General features: G+C 50.0%; 1 protein-coding gene across 1 annotated transcript in view; it reads right to left on the reverse strand.

Moving 5' to 3' along the window:
- The window catches only part of LOC141076492 (gastrula zinc finger protein XlCGF66.1-like), a 66,039-nt gene that overhangs the window by 7,040 nt on the left and 37,345 nt on the right, over nt 1–21,654 (reverse strand). The window lies entirely within an intron of this gene.

Genomic DNA, 21,654 nt, shown 5'->3' on the forward strand with positions numbered 1-21,654 from the left:
ACGTTTTGGTCACTTTTGAATGTTGGCTGTGCCTTCACACTCGTGGTAGCATGAGACGGACTCAACCCACACAAGTGGCTCAGGTAGTGCAGCTCATCCAGGATGGCACATCAATGCGAGCTGTGACAAGGTTTGCTGTGTCTGCCAGCGTAGTGTCCAGAGGCTGGAGTCGCTACCAGGAGACAGGCCAGTCCACCAGGAGATGTGGAGGGAGCCGTATGAGAGCAACAACCCAGCAGCAGGACCGCTACCTCAACCTTTGCGCAAGGAGGAACAGGAGGAGCACTGCCAGAGCCCTGCAAAATGATCTTCAGCAGGCCACAAATGTTCATGTGTCTGCACAAACGGTTAGAAACTGACTCCATGAAGATGGTCTGAGTGCCCGACGTCCACAGATGGGGGTTGTGCTCACAGCCTAACACCGCACAGGATGCTTCGCATTTGCCACAGAACACCAGGATTGGCAAATTCACCACTGGCGCCTTGTGCTCTTCACAGATGAAAACAGGTTCACACTGAGCACATGTGTCAGACGTAGCAGAGTCTGGAGACGCCGTGGAGAGCGATCTGCTACCTGCAACATCCTTCAGCATGACCGGTTTGGCAGTGGGTCATGTTGTGAGTTCATTTTCCCCTTCACCATTGAGGTCTGATGAACTCCCTCTTCTGGTGAAGGAAGGTAGTGAGGCTGATTACCAAACACCTGGGTAGGATGATGATGACTGGGTGATGGGAATTACTGACTGGATATAAGGCAGCCGACGCCCTTCTGCCTTGCTGGTGATCTCTCTGAGGGATTCTAGGAGACCAGTCTGATTCCTGCTCCTCAAAAGCTAAGTTTTCTGCTCTACCTTTTGCATTTGTGTTTTGGTTTTGTTTTGCATTGTTTTCTTGATTTCTGCCATTCCCTGCTGGGGTGAGCTGAATTCCTTTTTGCTCTATCTTCAGAAAATAACTGAGTACTGATATAGTCTTTTTGAAGCCTAGCGTCTTCAGGGCTTTTTTCCCTATCAGTCTGTTGGCTCTTGTTTTGATAGGGTTTTTGGCGGATTACAGACAGCAGCTTTTCTATCCTGTCCTATCTAGTTAGCTTGGGCCCCATCATTTGCTCAGCCTATCTTTCTATCTGTGTGAGTGTTTTTTCATCTTGCTTCACCGTCATTATATGTTGGGGGCTGCCTATTGCTTTGGGGTCTGATTTGGGGCAGTTTAGATTTCCCTTTCTGTCTTTAGGCTATGTAGTTCTCCGGCTGTGATTGAGGGGTCTAGGGCACCATAGGAACCCCCCACAGCTACTGCTAGTTGTTGTTGATAGGTTCAGGGGTCTGCAATCCGATAGCTGCCAACTTCTCTGGTTTTCTGGACTTAGCTAGTATTTCTGTTTTTGCCTCCTACGGTGACTCATTTCATAACAGGGTCAGTAATGGTGCGGGGTGGCATTTCTTTGGAGGGCCGCACGATGTTGGGCTGTGAGCACAACCACCATGGAGACACAATTGTGCCTTTACCTGGAGATAAATTTCCAGTGGGGGGCAGTTTCCAAAATGCAATAACTTAAGTGGGGAATTCAGCTCTTTTCGCACTTAAGGGATCTGTATATGGAGTCTACAAACTACAGTGGGGAAAATAAGTATTTGTTACGCTGCTAATTTTGGGGCTAAAGTCACATTTTTGTGAGGAAAAAAAGTAAAATTGTAATTCTTTCCTTCCACATTGCTTAAATTCCTGTCACACTATCCGAATTCAGATATTGTCCTGGCCAGAAAGGAGAATACAGGGAGCGAAAGGGTTAATAGGACTCACAGGAAGAACCGGCCCAGAAAGCAGAAGATCCAGGAGTGTCTGCCACATATATGACTGCTCTGTGCAGTGCACAGGACCTGTGATGAGGTCACAGGAGGGGAGGAGTCAGGGGTCACATGATCAGGGGCCTCAGTGTGTGCAGGACTCAGTGTGCTGGAGCGCTCCCGATAATCAGCTGCGTGTGTCGCGCTGTGTGATAGTCACAGCACATGCATGGAGAGCGACACATGCAGCTGATTATCGGGAGCGATCCAGGGATCCGGGGTCCCGATGCAGCTATTCGGTAAGTGATATTAGCCAATAACAACTTCTCCGACGATATTCGCTCATCTCTAGTAATAGCAGCTCAAAGAAACTCACCGAACTTTTCATTAAGTTTAATAGTAAGACCCTATTAAATATTGAGCACCAGCGGGACGAAGCATTGACAGCGGCATGTAAAAGTGTGGGCGCCCCGGGTCAAAATGACCGTTATTGTGATCAGTAGTAAGATGAGGATGAAATGATCTCTAAAAGGCCGAACCTCTAAGATGACACATGGCCTTTGTATTTTAGGCAAAAATAATAATAAAAATATATAGAGAGACTTTTTGACAATTTCATAATTGCAAAAAGGAAAAAGGGCGATGCAAAACTTTGGGCACCCTTGGAGATTTGTGTACTGAGATAATTTTGATCAAGATTTCACACCTTAATTAGCTTGTTAGGGTTATGGTGAGATCACATGGTGACCAGGAGCTACAGTCTGAGGAAAGGGCTAAAAAGCCTTCACTAGACCCCTGTACAGCTGTATAATGAGGCCCAGGCTTTATAGTGAAGGGACAGGAGTGAGGGCCTGTTCCCAGGAGCTACAGTCTGAGGAAAGGGCTAAAAAGCCTTCACTAGACCCCTGTACAGCTGTATAATGAGGTCCAGGCTTTATAGTGAAGAGACAGGAGTGAGGGCCTGTGCCCAGGAGCTACAGACTGAGGAAAGGGCTAAAAAGCCTTCACTAGACCCCTGTACAGCTGTATAATGAGGCCCAGGCTTTATAGTGAAGGGACAGGAGTGAGGGCCTGTGCCCAGGAGCTACAGTCTGAGGAAAGAGCTAAAAAGCCTTCACTAGACCCCTGTACAGCTGTATAATGAGGCCAAGGCTTTATAGTGAAGGGACAGGAGTGAGGGCTTGTTCCCAGAAGCTACAGTCTGAGGAAAGGGCTAAAAAGCCTTCACTAGACCCCTGTACAGCTGTATAATGAGGCCCAGGCTTTATAGTGAAGGGACAGGAGTGAGGGCCTGTTCACAGGAGCTACAGTCTGAGGAAAGGGCTAAAAAGCCTTCACTAGACCCCTGTACAGCTGTATAATGAGGCCCAGGCTTTATAGTGAAGGGACAGGAGTGAGGGCCTGTTCCCAGAAGCTACAGTCTGAGGAAAGGGCTAAAAAGCCTTCACTAGACCCCTGTACAGCTGTATAATGAGGCCCAGGCTTTATAGTGAAGGGACAGGAGTGAGGGCCTGTTCCCAGAAGCTACAGTCTGAGGAAAGGGCTAAAAAGCCTTCACTAGACCCCTGTACAGCTGTATAATGAGGCCCAGGCTTTATAGTGAAGGGACAGGAGTGAGAGCCTGTTCCCAGGAGCTACAGTCTGAGGAAAGGGCTAAAAAGCCTTCACTAGACCCCTGCACAGCTGTATAATGAGGCCCAGGCTCTATAGTGAAGGGACAGGAGTGAGGGCCTGTTCCCAGAAGCTACAGTCTGAGGAAAGGGCTAAAAAGCCTTCACTAGACCCCTGTACAGCTGTATAATGAGGCCCAGGCTTTATAGTGAAGGGACAGGAGTGAGGGCCTGTGCCCAGGAGCTACAGTCTGAGGAAAGGGCTAAAAAGCATTCACAAGACACCTGCACAGCTGTATAATGAGGCCCAGGCTTTATAGTGAAAGGACAGAAGTGAGGGCATGCGCCCAGGAGCTACAGTCTGAGGAAAGGGCTAAAAAGCCTTCACTAGACCCCTGCACAGCTGTATAATGAAGCCCAGGCTTTATAGTGAAGGGACAGGAGTGAGGGCCTGTTCCCAGGAGCTAAAGTCTGGGGAAAGGGCTAAAAAGCCTTCACTAGACCCCTGCATAGCTGTATAATGAGGCCCAGGCTTTATAGTGAAGGGACAGGAGTGAGGGCCTGTTCCCAGGAGCTACAGTCTGAGGAAAGGGCTATAAAGCCTTCACTAGACCCCTGTACAGCTGTATAATGAGGCCCAGGCTTTATAGTGAAGGGACAGGAGTGAGGGCCTGTTCCCAGAAGCTACAGTCTGAGGAAAGGGCTAAAAAGCCTTCACTAGACCCCTGTACAGCTGTATAATGAGGCCCAGGCTTTATAGTGAAGGGACAGGAGTGAGGGCCTGTTCCCAGAAGCTAAAGTCTGAGGAAAGGGCTAAAAAGCCTTCACTAGACCCCTGTACAGCTGTATAATGAGGCCCAGGCTTTATAGTGAAGGGACAGGAGTGACGGCCTGTTCCCAGGAGCTACAGTCTGAGGAAAGGGCTAAAAAGCCTTCACTAGACCCATGTACAGCTGTATAATGAGGCCCAGGCTTTATAGTGAAGGGACAGGAGTGAGGGCCTGTTCCCAGAAGCTACAGTCTGAGGAAAGGGCTAAAAAGCCTTCACTAGACCCCTGCACAGCTGTATAATGAGGCCCAGGCTTTATAGTGAAGGGACAGAAGTGAGGGCCTTATCCCAGGAGTTACAGTCTGAGGAAAGGGCTAAAAAGCCTTCACTAGACCCCTGTACAGCTGTATAATGAGGCCCAGGCTTTAAAGTGAAGGGACAGGAGTGAGGGCCTGTGCCCAGGAGCTACAGTCTGAGGAAAGGGCTAAAAAGCCTTCACTAGACCCCTGTACAGCTGTATAATGAAGCCCAGGCTTTATAGTGAAGGGACAGGAGTGAGGGCCTGTTCCCAGGAGCTACAGTCTGAGGAATGGGCTAAAAAGCCTTCACTAGACCTCTGTACAGCTGTATAATGAGGCCCAGGCTTTATAGTGAAGGGACAGGAGTGAGGGCCTGTTCCCAGGAGCTACAGACTGAGAAAAGGGATTAAAAAGCCTTCACTAGACCCTTGTACAGCCGTATAATGAGGCCAAGGCTTTATAGTGAAGGAACAGGAGTGAGGGCCTGTTACCAGGAGCTACAGACTGAGGAAAGGGCTAAAAAGCCTTCACTAGACCCCTGTACAGCTGTATAATGAGGTCAGGCTTTATAGTGAAGGGACAGGAGTGAGGGCCTGTTCCCAGGAGCTAGAGTGTGAGGAAGGGGCTAAAAAGCCTTCACTAGACCCCTGTACAGCTGTATAATGAGGCCCAGGCTTTATAGTGAAGGGACAGGAGTGAGGGCATGTTCCCAGGAGCTACAGACTGAGGAAAGGGCTAAAAAGCCTTCACTAGACGCCTGTACAGCTGTATAATGAGGCCCAGGCTTTATAGTGAAGGGACAGGAGTGAGGGCCTGTTCCCAGGAGCAACAGTCTGAGGAAAGGGCTATAAAGCCTTCACTAGACCCCTGTACAGCTGTATAATGAGGCCCGGGCTTTATAGTGAAGGAACAGGAGTGAGGGCCTGTTCCCAGGAGCTACAGTCTGAGGAAAGGGTTAAAAAGCCTTCACTAGACCCCTGTACAGCTGTATAATGAGGCCCAGGCTTTATAGTGAAGGGACAGGAGTGAGGGCCTTATCCCAGGAGCTACAGACTGAGGAAAGGGCTAAAAAGCCTTCACTAGACCCCTGTACAGCTGTATAATGAGGCCCAGGCTTTATAGTGAAGGGACAGGAGTGAGGGCCTGTTCCCAGAAGCTACAGTCTGAGGAAAGGGCTAAAAAGCCTTCACTAGACCCCTGCACAGCTGTATAATGAGGCCCAGGCTTTATAGTGAAGGGACAGAAGTGAGGGCAAGTGCCCAGGAGCTACAGTCTAAGGAAAGGGCTAAAAAGCCTTCACTAGACCCCTGTACAGCTGTATAATGAGGCCCAGGCTTTATAGTGAAGGGACAGGAGTGAGAGCCTGTTCCCAGGAGCTACAGTCTGAGGAAAGGGCTAAAAAGCCTTCACTAGACCCCTGTACAGCTGTATAATGAGGCCCAGGCTTTATAGTGAAGGGACAGGAGTGAGGGCCTGTGCCCAGGAGCTACAGTCTGAGGAAAGAGCTAAAAAGCCTTCACTAGACCCCTGTACAGCTGTATAATGAGGCCAAGGCTTTATAGTGAAGGGACAGGAGTGAGGGCTTGTTCCCAGAAGCTACAGTCTGAGGAAAGGGCTAAAAAGCCTTCACTAGACCCCTGTACAGCTGTATAATGAGGCCCAGGCTTTATAGTGAAGGGACAGGAGTGAGGGCCTGTTCACAGGAGCTACAGTCTGAGGAAAGGGCTAAAAAGCCTTCACTAGACCCCTGTACAGCTGTATAATGAGGCCCAGGCTTTATAGTGAAGGGACAGGAGTGAGGGCCTGTTCCCAGAAGCTACAGTCTGAGGAAAGGGCTAAAAAGCCTTCACTAGACCCCTGTACAGCTGTATAATGAGGCCCAGGCTTTATAGTGAAGGGACAGGAGTGAGGGCCTGTTCCCAGAAGCTACAGTCTGAGGAAAGGGCTAAAAAGCCTTCACTAGACCCCTGTACAGCTGTATAATGAGGCCCAGGCTTTATAGTGAAGGGACAGGAGTGAGAGCCTGTTCCCAGGAGCTACAGTCTGAGGAAAGGGCTAAAAAGCCTTCACTAGACCCCTGCACAGCTGTATAATGAGGCCCAGGCTCTATAGTGAAGGGACAGGAGTGAGGGCCTGTTCCCAGAAGCTACAGTCTGAGGAAAGGGCTAAAAAGCCTTCACTAGACCCCTGTACAGCTGTATAATGAGGCCCAGGCTTTATAGTGAAGGGACAGGAGTGAGGGCCTGTGCCCAGGAGCTACAGTCTGAGGAAAGGGCTAAAAAGCATTCACAAGACACCTGCACAGCTGTATAATGAGGCCCAGGCTTTATAGTGAAAGGACAGAAGTGAGGGCATGCGCCCAGGAGCTACAGTCTGAGGAAAGGGCTAAAAAGCCTTCACTAGACCCCTGCACAGCTGTATAATGAAGCCCAGGCTTTATAGTGAAGGGACAGGAGTGAGGGCCTGTTCCCAGGAGCTAAAGTCTGGGGAAAGGGCTAAAAAGCCTTCACTAGACCCCTGCATAGCTGTATAATGAGGCCCAGGCTTTATAGTGAAGGGACAGGAGTGAGGGCCTGTTCCCAGGAGCTACAGTCTGAGGAAAGGGCTATAAAGCCTTCACTAGACCCCTGTACAGCTGTATAATGAGGCCCAGGCTTTATAGTGAAGGGACAGGAGTGAGGGCCTGTTCCCAGAAGCTACAGTCTGAGGAAAGGGCTAAAAAGCCTTCACTAGACCCCTGTACAGCTGTATAATGAGGCCCAGGCTTTATAGTGAAGGGACAGGAGTGAGGGCCTGTTCCCAGAAGCTAAAGTCTGAGGAAAGGGCTAAAAAGCCTTCACTAGACCCCTGTACAGCTGTATAATGAGGCCCAGGCTTTATAGTGAAGGGACAGGAGTGACGGCCTGTTCCCAGGAGCTACAGTCTGAGGAAAGGGCTAAAAAGCCTTCACTAGACCCATGTACAGCTGTATAATGAGGCCCAGGCTTTATAGTGAAGGGACAGGAGTGAGGGCCTGTTCCCAGAAGCTACAGTCTGAGGAAAGGGCTAAAAAGCCTTCACTAGACCCCTGCACAGCTGTATAATGAGGCCCAGGCTTTATAGTGAAGGGACAGAAGTGAGGGCCTTATCCCAGGAGTTACAGTCTGAGGAAAGGGCTAAAAAGCCTTCACTAGACCCCTGTACAGCTGTATAATGAGGCCCAGGCTTTAAAGTGAAGGGACAGGAGTGAGGGCCTGTGCCCAGGAGCTACAGTCTGAGGAAAGGGCTAAAAAGCCTTCACTAGACCCCTGTACAGCTGTATAATGAAGCCCAGGCTTTATAGTGAAGGGACAGGAGTGAGGGCCTGTTCCCAGGAGCTACAGTCTGAGGAATGGGCTAAAAAGCCTTCACTAGACCTCTGTACAGCTGTATAATGAGGCCCAGGCTTTATAGTGAAGGGACAGGAGTGAGGGCCTGTTCCCAGGAGCTACAGACTGAGAAAAGGGATTAAAAAGCCTTCACTAGACCCTTGTACAGCCGTATAATGAGGCCAAGGCTTTATAGTGAAGGAACAGGAGTGAGGGCCTGTTACCAGGAGCTACAGACTGAGGAAAGGGCTAAAAAGCCTTCACTAGACCCCTGTACAGCTGTATAATGAGGTCAGGCTTTATAGTGAAGGGACAGGAGTGAGGGCCTGTTCCCAGGAGCTAGAGTGTGAGGAAGGGGCTAAAAAGCCTTCACTAGACCCCTGTACAGCTGTATAATGAGGCCCAGGCTTTATAGTGAAGGGACAGGAGTGAGGGCATGTTCCCAGGAGCTACAGACTGAGGAAAGGGCTAAAAAGCCTTCACTAGACGCCTGTACAGCTGTATAATGAGGCCCAGGCTTTATAGTGAAGGGACAGGAGTGAGGGCCTGTTCCCAGGAGCAACAGTCTGAGGAAAGGGCTATAAAGCCTTCACTAGACCCCTGTACAGCTGTATAATGAGGCCCGGGCTTTATAGTGAAGGAACAGGAGTGAGGGCCTGTTCCCAGGAGCTACAGTCTGAGGAAAGGGTTAAAAAGCCTTCACTAGACCCCTGTACAGCTGTATAATGAGGCCCAGGCTTTATAGTGAAGGGACAGGAGTGAGGGCCTTATCCCAGGAGCTACAGACTGAGGAAAGGGCTAAAAAGCCTTCACTAGACCCCTGTACAGCTGTATAATGAGGCCCAGGCTTTATAGTGAAGGGACAGGAGTGAGGGCCTGTTCCCAGAAGCTACAGTCTGAGGAAAGGGCTAAAAAGCCTTCACTAGACCCCTGCACAGCTGTATAATGAGGCCCAGGCTTTATAGTGAAGGGACAGAAGTGAGGGCAAGTGCCCAGGAGCTACAGTCTAAGGAAAGGGCTAAAAAGCCTTCACTAGACCCCTGTACAGCTGTATAATGAGGCCCAGGCTTTATAGTGAAGGGACAGGAGTGAGAGCCTGTTCCCAGGAGCTACAGTCTGAGGAAAGGGCTAAAAAGCCTTCACTAGACCCCTGCACAGCTGTATAATGAGGCCCAGGATTTATAGTGAAGGGACAGGAGTGAGGGCCTGTTCCCAGAAGCTACAGTCTGAGGAAAGGGCTAAAAAGCCTTCACTAGACCCCTGTACAGCTGTATAATGAGGCCCAGGCTTTATAGTGAAGGGACAGGAGTGAGGGCCTGTGCCCAGGAGCTACAGTCTGAGAAAAAGGCTAAAAAGCCTTCACAAGACCCCTGCACAGCTGTATAATGAGGCCCAGGCTTTATAGTGAAAGGACAGAAGTGAGGGCATGTGCCCAGGAGCTACAGTCTGAGGAAAGGGCTAAAAAGCCTTCACTAGACCCCTGCACAGCTGTATAATGAAGCCCAGGCTTTATAGTGAAGGGACAGGAGTGAGGGCCTGTTCCCAGAAGCTACAGTCTGAGGAAAGGGCTAAAAAGCCTTCACTAGACCCCTGTACAGCTGTATAATGAGGCCCAGGCTTTATAGTGAAGGGACAGGAGTGAGGGCCTGTTCCCAGAAGCTACAGTCTGAGGAAAGGGATAAAAAGCCTTCACTAGACCCCTGTACAGCTGTATAATGAGGCCCAGGCTTTATAGTGAAGGGACAGGAGTGACGGCCTGTTCCCAGGAGCTACAGTCTGAGGAAAGGGCTAAAAAGCCTTCACTAGACCCCTGTACAGCTGTATAATGAGGCCCAGGCTTTATAGTGAAGGGACAGGAGTGAGGGCCTGTTCCCAGAAGCTACAGTCTGAGGAAAGGGCTAAAAAGCCTTCACTAGACCCCTGTACAGCTGTATAATGAGGCCCAGGCTTTATAGTGAAGGGACAGGAGTGAGGGCCTGTTCCCAGAAGCTACAGTCTGAGGAAAGGGCTAAAAAGCCTTCACTAGACCCCTGCACAGCTGTATAATGAGGCCCAGGCTTTATAGTGAAGGGACAGAAGTGAGGGCAAGTGCCCAGGAGCTACAGTCTAAGGAAAGGGCTAAAAAGCCTTCACTAGACCCCTGTACAGCTGTATAATGAGGCCCAGGCTTTATAGTGAAGGGACAGGAGTGAGAGCCTGTTCCCAGGAGCTACAGTCTGAGGAAAGGGCTAAAAAGCCTTCACTAGACCCCTGCACAGCTGTATAATGAGGCCCAGGATTTATAGTGAAGGGACAGGAGTGAGGGCCTGTTCCCAGAAGCTACAGTCTGAGGAAAGGGCTAAAAAGCCTTCACTAGACCCCTGTACAGCTGTATAATGAGGCCCAGGCTTTATAGTGAAGGGACAGGAGTGAGGGCCTGTGCCCAGGAGCTACAGTCTGAGAAAAAGGCTAAAAAGCCTTCACAAGACCCCTGCACAGCTGTATAATGAGGCCCAGGCTTTATAGTGAAAGGACAGAAGTGAGGGCATGTGCCCAGGAGCTACAGTCTGAGGAAAGGGCTAAAAAGCCTTCACTAGACCCCTGCACAGCTGTATAATGAAGCCCAGGCTTTATAGTGAAGGGACAGGAGTGAGGGCCTGTTCCCAGAAGCTACAGTCTGAGGAAAGGGCTAAAAAGCCTTCACTAGACCCCTGTACAGCTGTATAATGAGGCCCAGGCTTTATAGTGAAGGGACAGGAGTGAGGGCCTGTTCCCAGAAGCTACAGTCTGAGGAAAGGGATAAAAAGCCTTCACTAGACCCCTGTACAGCTGTATAATGAGGCCCAGGCTTTATAGTGAAGGGACAGGAGTGACGGCCTGTTCCCAGGAGCTACAGTCTGAGGAAAGGGCTAAAAAGCCTTCACTAGACCCCTGTACAGCTGTATAATGAGGCCCAGGCTTTATAGTGAAGGGACAGGAGTGAGGGCCTGTTCCCAGAAGCTACAGTCTGAGGAAAGGGCTAAAAAGCCTTCACTAGACCCCTGTACAGCTGTATAATGAGGCCCAGGCTTTATAGTGAAGGGACAGGAGTGAGGGCCTGTTCCCAGAAGCTACAGTCTGAGGAAAGGGATAAAAAGCCTTCACTAGACCCCTGTACAGCTGTATAATGAGGCCCAGGCTTTAAAGTGAAGGGACAGGAGTGAGGGCCTGTGCCGAGGAGCTACAGTCTGAGGAAAGGGCTCAAAAGCCTTCACTAGACCCCTGCACAGCTGAATAATGAAGCCCAGGCTTTATAGTGAAGGGACAGGAGTGAGGGCCTGTTCCCAGGAGCTACAGTCTGAGGAATGGGCTAAAAAGCCTTCACTAGACCTCTGTACAGCTGTATAATGAGGCCCAGGCTTTATAGTGAAGGGACAGGAGTGAGGGCCTGTTCCCAGGAGCTACAGACTGAGAAAAGGGATTAAAAAGCCTTCACTAGACCCTTGTACAGCCGTATAATGAGGCCAAGGCTTTATAGTGAAGGAACAGGAGTGAGGGCCTGTTCCCAGGAGCTAGAGTGTGAGGAAGGGGCTAAAAAGCCTTCACTAGACCCCTGTACAGCTGTATAATGAGGCCCAGGCTTTATAGTGAAGGGACAGGAGTGAGGGCATGTTCCCAGGAGCTACAGTCTGAGGAAAGGGCTAAAAAGCCTTCACTAGACCCCTGCACAGCTGAATAATGAGGCCCAGGCTTTATAGTGAAGGGACAGAAGTGAGGGCATGTGCCCAGGAGCTACACTCTAAGGAAAGGGCTAAAAAGCCTTCACTAGACCCCTGTACAGCTGTATAATGAGGCCCAGGCTTTATAGTGAAGGGACAAGAGTGAGGGCCTGCTCCCAGAAGCTACAGTCTGAGGAAAGGGCTAAAAAGCCTTCACTAGACCCCTGTACAGCTGTATAATGAGGCCCAGGCTTTATAGTGAAGGGACAGGAGTGAGGGCCTGTTCCCAGGAGCTACAGACTGAGAAAAGGGATTAAAAAGCCTTCACTAGACCCTTGTACAGCCGTATAATGAGGCCAAGGCTTTATAGTGAAGGAACAGGAGTGAGGGCCTGTTCCCAGGAGCTACAGACTGAGGAAAGGGCTAAAAAGCCTTCACTAGACCCCTGTACAGCTGTATAATGAGGTCAGGCTTTATAGTGAAGGGACAGGAGTGAGGGCCTGTTCCCAGGAGCTAGAGTGTGAGGAAGGGGCTAAAAAGCCTTCACTAGACCCCTGTACAGCTGTATAATGAGGCCCAGGCTTTATAGTGAAGGGACAGGAGTGAGGGCATGTTCCCAGGAGCTACAGACTGAGGAAAGGGCTAAAAAGCCTTCACTAGACCCCTGTACAGCTGTATAATGAGGCCCAGGCTTTATAGTGAAGGGACAGGAGTGAGGGCCTGTTCCCAGGAGCAACAGTCTGAGGAAAGGGCTATAAAGCCTTCACTAGACCCCTGTACAGCTGTATAATGAGGCCCGGGCTTTATAGTGAAGGAACAGGAGTGAGAGCCTGTTCCCAGGAGCTACAGTCTGAGGAAAGGGTTAAAAAGCCTTCACTAGACCCCTGTACAGCAGTATAATGAGGCCCAGGCTTTATAGTGAAGGGACAGGAGTGAGGGCCTTATCCCAGGAGCTACAGACTGAGGATAGGGCTAAAAAGCCTTCACTAGACCCCTGTACAGCTGTATAATGAGGCCCAGGCTTTATAGTGAAGGGACAGGAGTGAGGGCCTGGTCCCAGAAGCTACAGTCTGAGGAAAGGGCTAAAAAGCCTTCACTAGACCCCTGCACAGCTGTATAATGAGGCCCAGGCTTTATAGTGAAGGGACAGAAGTGAGGGCATGTGCCCAGGAGCTACAGTCTAAGGAAAGGGCTAAAAAGCCTTCACTAGACCCCTGTACAGCTGTATAATGAGGCCCAGGCTTTATAGTGAAGGGACAAGAGTGAGGGCCTGCTCCCAGAAGCTACAGTCTGAGGAAAGGGCTAAAAAGCCTTCACTAGACCCCTGTACAGCTGTATAATGAGGCCCAGGCTTTATAGTGAAGGGACAGGAGGGCCTGTTCCCAGGAGCTACAGTCTGAGGAAAGGGCTAAAAAGCCGCCTTCACTAGACGCCTGTACAGCTGTATAATGAGGCCCAGGCTTTATAGTGAAGGGACAGGAGTGAGGGCCTGTTCCCAGAAGCTACAGTCTGAGGAAAGGGCTAAAAAGCCTTCACTAGACCCCTGTACAGCTGTATAATGAGGCCCAGGCTTTATAGTGAAGGGACAGGAGTGAGGGCCTGTTCCCAGAAGCTACAGTCTGAGGAAAGGGCTAAAAAGCCTTCACTAGACCCCTGTACAGCTGTATAATGAGGCCCAGGCTTTATAGTGAAGGGACAGGAGTGAGGGCCTGTTCCCAGAAGCTACAGTCTGAGGAAAGGGCTAAAAAGCCTTCACTAGACCCCTGTACAGCTGTATAATGAGGCCCAGGCTTTATAGTGAAGGGACAGGAGTGAGAGCCTGTTCCCAGGAGCTACAGTCTGAGGAAAGGGCTAAAAAGCCTTCACAAGACCCCTGCACAGCTGTATAATGAGGCCCAGGCTTTATAGTGAAGGGACAGGAGTGAGGGCCTGTTCCCAGAAGCTACAGTCTGAGGAAAGGGCTAAAAAGCCTTCACTAGACCCCTGTACAGCTGTATAATGAGGCCCAGGCTTTATAGTGAAGGGACAGGAGTGAGGGCCTGTGCCCAGGAGCTACAGTCTGAGGAAAGGGCTAAAATGCCTTCACAAGACCCCTGCACAGCTGTATAATGAGGCCCAGGCTTTATAGTGAAAGGACAGAAGTGAGGGCATGTGCCCAGGAGCTACAGTCTGAGGAAAGGGCTAAAACGCCTTCACTAGACACCTGCACAGCTGTATAATGAAGCCCAGGCTTTATAGTGAAGGGACAGGAGTGAGGGCCTGTTCCCATGAGCTACAGTCTGAGGAAAGGGCTAAAAAGCCTTCACTAGACCCCTGCATAGCTGTATAATGAGGCCCAGGCTTTATAGTGAAGGGACAGGAGTGAGGGCCTGTTCCCAGAAGCTACAGTCTGAGGAAAGGGCTAAAAAGCCTTCACTAGACCCCTGTACAGCTGTATAATGAGGCCCAGGCTTTATAGTGAAGGGACAGGAGTGAGGGCCTGTTGCCAGAAGCTACAGTCTGAGGAAAGGGCTAAAAAGCCTTCACTAGACCCCTGTACAGCTGTATAATGAGGCCCAGGCTTTATAGTGAAGGGACAGGAGTGACGGCCTGTTCCCAGGAGCTACAGTCTGAGGAAAGGGCTAAAAAGCCTTCACTAGACCCCTGTACAGCTGTATAATGAGGCCCAGGCTTTATAGTGAAGGGACAGGAGTGAGGGCCTGTTCCCAGAAGCTACAGTCTGAGGAAAGGGCTAAAAAGCCTTCACTAGACCCCTGCACAGCTGTATAATGAGGCCCAGGCTTTATAGTGAAGGGACAGAAGTGAGGGCCTTATCCCAGGAGTTACAGTCTGAGGAAAGGGCTAAAAAGCCTTCACTTGACCCCTGTACAGCTGTATAATGAGGCCCAGGCTTTAAAGTGAAGGGACAGGAGTGAGGGCCTGTGCCCAGGAGCTACAGTCTGAGGAAAGGGCTAAAAAGCCTTCACTAGACCCCTGCACAGCTGTATAATGAAGCCCAGGCTTTATAGTGAAGGGACAGGAGTGAGGGCCTGTTCCCAGGAGCTACAGTCTGAGGAATGGGCTAAAAAGCCTTCACTAGACCTCTGTACAGCTGTATAATGAGGCCCAGGCTTTATAGTGAAGGGACAGGAGTGAGGGCCTGTTCCCAGGAGCTACAGACTGAGAAAAGGGATTAAAAAGCCTTCACTAGACCCTTGTACAGCCGCATAATGAGGCCAAGGCTTTATAGTGAAGGAACAGGAGTGAGGGCCTGTTCCCAGGAGCTACAGACTGAGGAAAGGGCTAAAAAGCCTTCACTAGACCCCTGTACAGCTGTATAATGAGGTCAGGCTTTATAGTGAAGGGACAGGAGTGAGGGCCTGTTCCCAGGAGCTAGAGTGTGAGGAAGGGGCTAAAAAGCCTTCACTAGACCCCTGTACAGCTGTATAATGTGGCCCAGGCTTTATAGTGAAGGGACAGGAGTGAGGGCATGTTCCCAGGAGCTACAGACTGAGGAAAGGGCTAAAAAGCCTTCACTAGACCCCTGTACAGCTGTATAATGAGGCCCAGGCTTTATAGTGAAGGGACAGGAGTGAGGGCCTGTTCCCAGGAGCAACAGTCTGAGGAAAGGGCTAAAAAGCCTTCACTAGACCCCTGTACAGCTGTATAATGAGGCCCAGGCTTTATAGTGAAGGCACAGGAGTGAGGGCCTGTTCCCAGGAGCAACAGTCTGAGGAAAGGGCTATAAAGCCTTCACTAGACCCCTGTACAGCTGTATAATGAGGCCCAGGCTTTATAGTGAAGGGACAGGAGTGAGGGCCTGTTCCCAGAAGCTACAGTCTGAGGAAAGGGCTAAAAAGCCTTCACTAGACCCCTGCACAGCTGTATAATGAGGCCCAGGCTTTATAGTGAAGGGACAGAAGTGAGGGCATGTGCCCAGGAGCTACAGTCTAAGGAAAGGGCTAAAAAGCCTTCACTAGACCCCTGTACAGCTGTATAATGAGGCCCAGGCTTTATAGTGAAGGGACAAGAGTGAGGGCCTGTTCCCAGAAGCTACAGTCTGAGGAAAGGGCTAAAAAGCCTTCACTAGACCCCTGTACAGCTGTATAATGAGGCCCAGGCTTTATAGTGAAGGGACAGGAGGGCCTGTTCCCAGGAGCTACAGTCTGAGGAAAGGGCTAAAAAGCCGCCTTCACTAGACCCCTGTACAGCTGTATAATGAGGCCCAGGCTTTATAGTGAAGGGACAGGAGTGAGGGCCTGTTCCCAGAAGCTACAGTCTGAGGAAAGGGCTAAAAAGCCTTCACTAGACCCCTGCACAGCTGTATAATGAGGCCCAGGCTTTATAGTGAAGGGACAGGAGTGAGGGCCTGTTCCCAGAAGCTACAGTCTGAGGAAAGGGCTAAAAAGCCTTCACTAGACCCCTGTACAGCTGTATAATGAGGCCCAGGCTTTATAGTGAAGGGACAGGAGTGAGGGCCTGTGCCCAGGAGCTACAGTCTGAGGAAAGTGCTAAAAAGCCTTCACTAGACCCCTGCACAGCTGTATAATGAAGCCCAGGCTTTATAGTGAAGGGACAGGAGTGAGGGCCTGTTCCCAGGAGCTACAGTCTGAGGAAAGGGCTAAAAAGCCTTCACTAGACCCCTGCATAGCTGTATAATGAGGCCCAGGCTTTATAGTGAAGGGACAGGAGTGAGGGCCTGTTCCCAGGAGCTACAGTCTGAGGAAAGGGCTATAAAGCCTTCACTAGACCCCTGTACAGCTGTATAATGAGGCCCAGGCTTTATAGTGAAGGGACAGGAGTGAGGGCCTGTTCCCAGAAGCTACAGTCTGAGGAAAGGGCTAAAAAGCCTTCACTAGACCCCTGTACAGCTGTATAATGAGGCCCAGGCTTTATAGTGAAGGGACAGGAGTGAGGGCCTGTTCCCAGAAGCTACAGTCTGAGGAAAGGGCTAAAAAGCCTTCACTAGACCCCTGTACAGCTGTATAATGAGGCCCAGGCTTTATAGTGAAGGGACAGAAGTGAGGGCCTTATCCCAGGAGTTACAGTCTGAGGAAAGGGCTAAAAAGCCTTCACTAGACCCCTGTACAGCTGTATAATGAGGCCCAGGCTTTATAGTGAAGGGACAGGAGTGAGGGCCTGTTCCCAGAAGCTACAGTCTGAGGAAAGGGCCAAAAAGCCTTCACTAGACCCCTGTACAGCTGTATAATGAGGCCCAGGCTTTATAGTGAAGGGACAGGAGTGAGGGCCTGTTCCCAGAAGCTACAGTCTGAGGAAAGGGCTAAAAAGCCTTCACTAGACCCCTGTACAGCTGTATAATGAGGCCCAGGCTTTATAGTGAAGGGACAGGAGTGAGGGCCTGTTCCCAGAAGCTACAGTCTGAGGAAAGGGCTAAAAAGCCTTCACTAGACCCCTGCACAGCTGTATAATGAGGCCCAGGCTTTATAGTGAAGGGACAGAAGTGAGGGCCTTATCCCAGGAGTTACAGTCTGAGGAAAGGGCTAAAAAGCCTTCACTAGACCCCTGTACAGCTGTATAATGAGGCCCAGGCTTTAAAGTGAAGGGACAGGAGTGAGGGCCTGTGCCCAGGAGCTACAGTCTGAGGAAAGGGCTAAAAAGCCTTCACTAGACCCCTGCACAGCTGTATAATGAAGCCCAGGCTTTATAGTGAAGGGACAGGAGTGAGGGCCTGTTCCCAGGAGCTACAGTCTGAGGAATGGGCTAAAAAGCCTTCTCTAGACCTCTGTACAGCTGTATAATGAGGCCCAGGCTTTATAGTGAAGGGACAGGAGTGAGGGCCTGTTCCCAGGAGCTACAGACTTAGAAAAGGGATTAAAAAGCCTTCACTAGACCCTTGTACAGCTGTATAATGAGGCCAAGGCTTTATAGTGAAGGAACAGAAGTGAGCGCCTGTTCCCAGGAGCTACAGACTGAGGAAAGGGCTAAAAAGCCTTCACTAGACCCCTGTACAGCTGTATAATGAGGTCAGGCTTTATAGTGAAGGGACAGGAGTGAGGGCCTGTTCCCAGGAGCTAGAGTGTGAGGAAGGGGCTAAAAAGCCTTCACTAGACCCCTGTACAGCTGTATAATGAGGCCCAGGCTTTATAGTGAAGGGACAGGAGTGAGGGCATGTTCCCAGGAGCTACAGACTGAGGAAAGGGCTAAAAAGCCTTCACTAGACCCCTGTACAGCTGTATAATGAGGCCCAGGCTTTATAGTGAAGGGACAGGAGTGAGGGCCTGTTCCCAGGAGCAACAGTCTGAGGAAAGGGCTATAAAGCCTTCACTAGACCCCTGTACAGCTGTATAATGAGGCCCGGGCTTTATAGTGAAGGAACAGGAGTGAGGGCCTGTTCCCAGGAGCTACAGTCTGAGGAAAGGGTTAAAAAGCCTTCACTAGACCCCTGTACAGCTGTATAATGAGGCCCAGGCTTTATAGTGAAGGGACAGGAGTGAGGGCCTTATCCCAGGAGCTACAGACTGAGGAAAGGGCTAAAAAGCCTTCACTAGACCCCTGTACAGCTGTATAATGAGGCCCAGGCTTTATAGTGAAGGGACAGGAGGGAGAAAAGTGGGGAAAGGAGCCAGAAGAGCCGGACTGCCCATCACTAACCTGCAGAGCCGCACTCCACATATATGGCTGCTCTGTGCACAGGACCTGTGATGAGGTCACAGGAGGGGAGGAGTCAGGGGTCACATGATCTCCGGAGAGAAGACCTCCATGGAGACTTCTCCTCAATCAGTGACATTCCCGCCATTATTTGCCCCTCACTACTGGCACAATTACCCCGCACCGCCTTTTCTACACAGTGTTGTGTGTGGAATGTAACGTGTGATTTCTCTGGAGACAAATTGACCCCACACAGGAGGGAATTATCACCAGATACCGGCCGTCTACTATATGGCGGCATATGATTGTGCTATCGACTCCACACCAGGAGCTAAAATGCCAAAATCTCGGTTATTCCCCCCTTCCAGAGTCCAGGTGAGGCTCATATACGGCCATGCTTCTCTCCAGTCACTGTGGGGGGTTTGGTAGAAGGATGGAGGGTTGTGCCTGTGAGTCACGCGTCACCTTCCCTATCCTTTACCCCTTATACCTGACCTGTTTATCCAATTATCTGGAGCTAAATGGTTTTACAAACTTACCGTGAGAGGGGAATATAACCTTATAAGTGTACGTCAGGGGGACGAATGGAAGACCGCATTCAATACACCTGAGGGGCAGATATAAAATCTGATGCTGCCATTCGGGGTAACCAATGCTCCGGCAGTCTGTGACAATGTCATTAATTATATTTTTTCTCACTGATTGGTAGATTTGTGGTAATTTTCCTGGATGATATAGTGAGTTACTCCCGTCCTCTGGAGGAGCATGCTGAGCATGTCAGACAGGTTCTCCAGGCTCTACGTGACAACTATTTATTTGCTAACCTGGAGAAATGACAATTTGTGGTCCAGCAGGTCCAGTTCTCAGGACATTTGGCTTCTGCATTGGGGGTTCAGATAGACCCCGTTACAGTCCCAGCAGTCCCTTCATTGGTTTGGACTATAAGCCGCACTAGACTATAAGACGCACCCCAAATTTTCAGAAGGATAATAGGGCAAAAGGTAATGTGTCAAATGGGGGTCTGTCCCACAGTCTGAATTCAGTAAACCCGGGGGGGGGGTCGGCAGCGCTGGTGGAGCCGGGTCACAGGAGGTGTTCGGGGATCCAGCGATGATCTGACTTATCCCAGGCTGGTGCAGCAGGAGCCTCTGTAACATCTGTGATCTCACTGAGGCCATTTGGAGTAAGGGGGTTTAGTTTATAAATCCAGAAGATTTCTTCCCGATGTAGTTGTCCAATGCGATTCTGATCCTGTGGGGGAATCTCCTCTGTGGGGAATATTCTCAGTTGTGTGGAATCTTTCTTGTGTTTGATGGTGCAGTGACGTGAAAGCCCATGTTGGAGAAAACCCTATGGAGTATTGGAACGGTGTGAGTTCAGCCTTTTGTGGAGGGGTTGGGTCGTCCTTCCCACATATAATTTCTGGTATGAGCATATAATCACGTGTGTAACATAACTGGTGGAACATGACATGGGAGTTTTGATCAGGAAAATTTCACCAGTAGAAATAAGGCTGAATTCAGAGAGACCATGGCAGATCGAGTCACAACAGAGGCAAGTTTTCAGATTGCATGTAAGGAGTTTATTCGGGAGACAGGCGATTTTTAGCAAATCTTCCTTCTTCTCTTTTATGTTTCTTGGTGCTAGGACATTTTTCAATGATGGAGGTCTTCAAAATGTCAAAAAGGGATTGCTGGGTAATGTTTTTCCCACTCCAGCTGTCTGACATGCTCATGATGCTCCTGCAGAGGACGTGAGTAACTCAATATATCATCCAGGTAAACTACCGCAAATCTACCCATCGGGGAGAAAAAAAATGAAATATTTAAAGACTGCCGGAGCATTGTTTAATCTGAATGGCATCACCAAATTTTCAGTATGCCCCTCAGGTGCATTGAATGCGGCCTTCCATTCATCACTATTGTGTATACGTATAAGAGTAATCATAAGGAATTGAAAGATTTGTCACCCAGATCCTTCTTGCAATTTTATTCCATGGTGAAACGTGACATCAGACCATATTAGAGTGCGGCGTGCAGGTAGCAGGGAGCTATACAGAGGAGAGAGCCTGACGGACTACGGCCGTTTCGCTCTTGCTTAGCGCTTCTACCGGTCCATGCTTGTCAGGGGGTTACACCACTTCCTCTTAACAAGGGTTAGGGAATGGTTAACTGAGAAGTGCAAAACATTTACAGTGAGTACAGTGAGATGATTGATATAAAAAATTACAAGAAATATAACATAGATCACAGCCACACAGACATATTCAATGTATCAGTGAGGCCAAGGGGAACTTGTGCAGCAATCCACAATCCATGCTGCTTCTCTTGTTAGTAGTAATCTATTCTGGTCACCGCCTTGTACAGGATAATCAGCGGGTTCAATTCCTGCAGATCTCAGCACATTGGGGTCCGCATTATGGACCTCTCTTATATCATTAATGTCACAGATCCTTTCCCTGTGTGACTGAATGGAAATGTTCTCTGAGCCTGATGTGCCGCGGTCTAATAGTCGGGGCAATATAATAATCGTCCTGGGCAGTATATGACATAAAGCGCTTGCTCTGTGCGGCCCGTGATTAGTTTATCTACCGTCATCGCCCCGATCCTCAGATTTCTCCTGTAAGATGGAGATGACAGAAGGAGCGATCCCCACAATGGAAATTGCCACTTGGACATCTTCCATTTGATCAGGTGACTTTATTTTTGTCATGCCCGTCATGTCTGTTATGCTGCATGACCCCTGGAGCAGTGTGCACATGCACCTCATGACTGTTATGCTGCATTACCCTGGAGCAGTGTACATGCGCACCTCATGACTGTTATGCTGCATTACCCTGGAGCAGTGTGCACATGCACCTCATGTCTGTTATGCTGCATTACCCTGGAGCAGTGTGCACGTACACCTCATGACTGTTATGCTGCATGATCCCAGGAGCAGTGTACATGCGCACCTCATGACTGTTATGCTGCATTACCCTGGAGCAGTGTGCACATGCACCTCATGTCTGTTATGCTGCATTACCCTGGAGCAGTGTGCACGTACACCTCATGACTGTTATGCTGCATGATCCCAGGAGCAGTGTACATGCGCACCTCATGACTGTTATGCTGCATTACCCTGGAGCAGTGTGCACATGCACCTCATGTCTGTTATGCTGCATTACCCTGGAGCAGTGTGCACGTACACCTCATGACTGTTATGCTGCATTACCCCTGAAGCAGTGTGCACGTACACCTCATGACTGTTATGCTGCATTACCCCTGGAGCAGTGTGCACATGCACCTCATGACTGTTATGCTGCATGATCCCAGGAGCAGTGTGCATGCGCACCTCGCTGTTATACCTGTCATGTCTGTTATGCTGCAAGACCCCTGGAGCAGTGTCCATGCGCACCTCATGTCTGTTATGCTGCATTACCCCTGGAGCAGTGTGCACGTACACCTCATGACTGTTATGCTGCATTACCCTGGAGCAGTGTGCACATGCACCTCATGTCTGTTATGCTTCATTACCCTGGAGCAGTGTGCACGTACACCTCATGACTGTTATGCTGCATTACCCTGGAGCAGTGTGC

Source organism: Dendrobates tinctorius, unplaced genomic scaffold (genome assembly GCF_039654945.1).
Source record: "Dendrobates tinctorius isolate UK_male_01 unplaced genomic scaffold, ASM3965494v1 ptg000418l, whole genome shotgun sequence".
Taxonomy (NCBI): domain Eukaryota; kingdom Metazoa; phylum Chordata; class Amphibia; order Anura; family Dendrobatidae; genus Dendrobates; species Dendrobates tinctorius.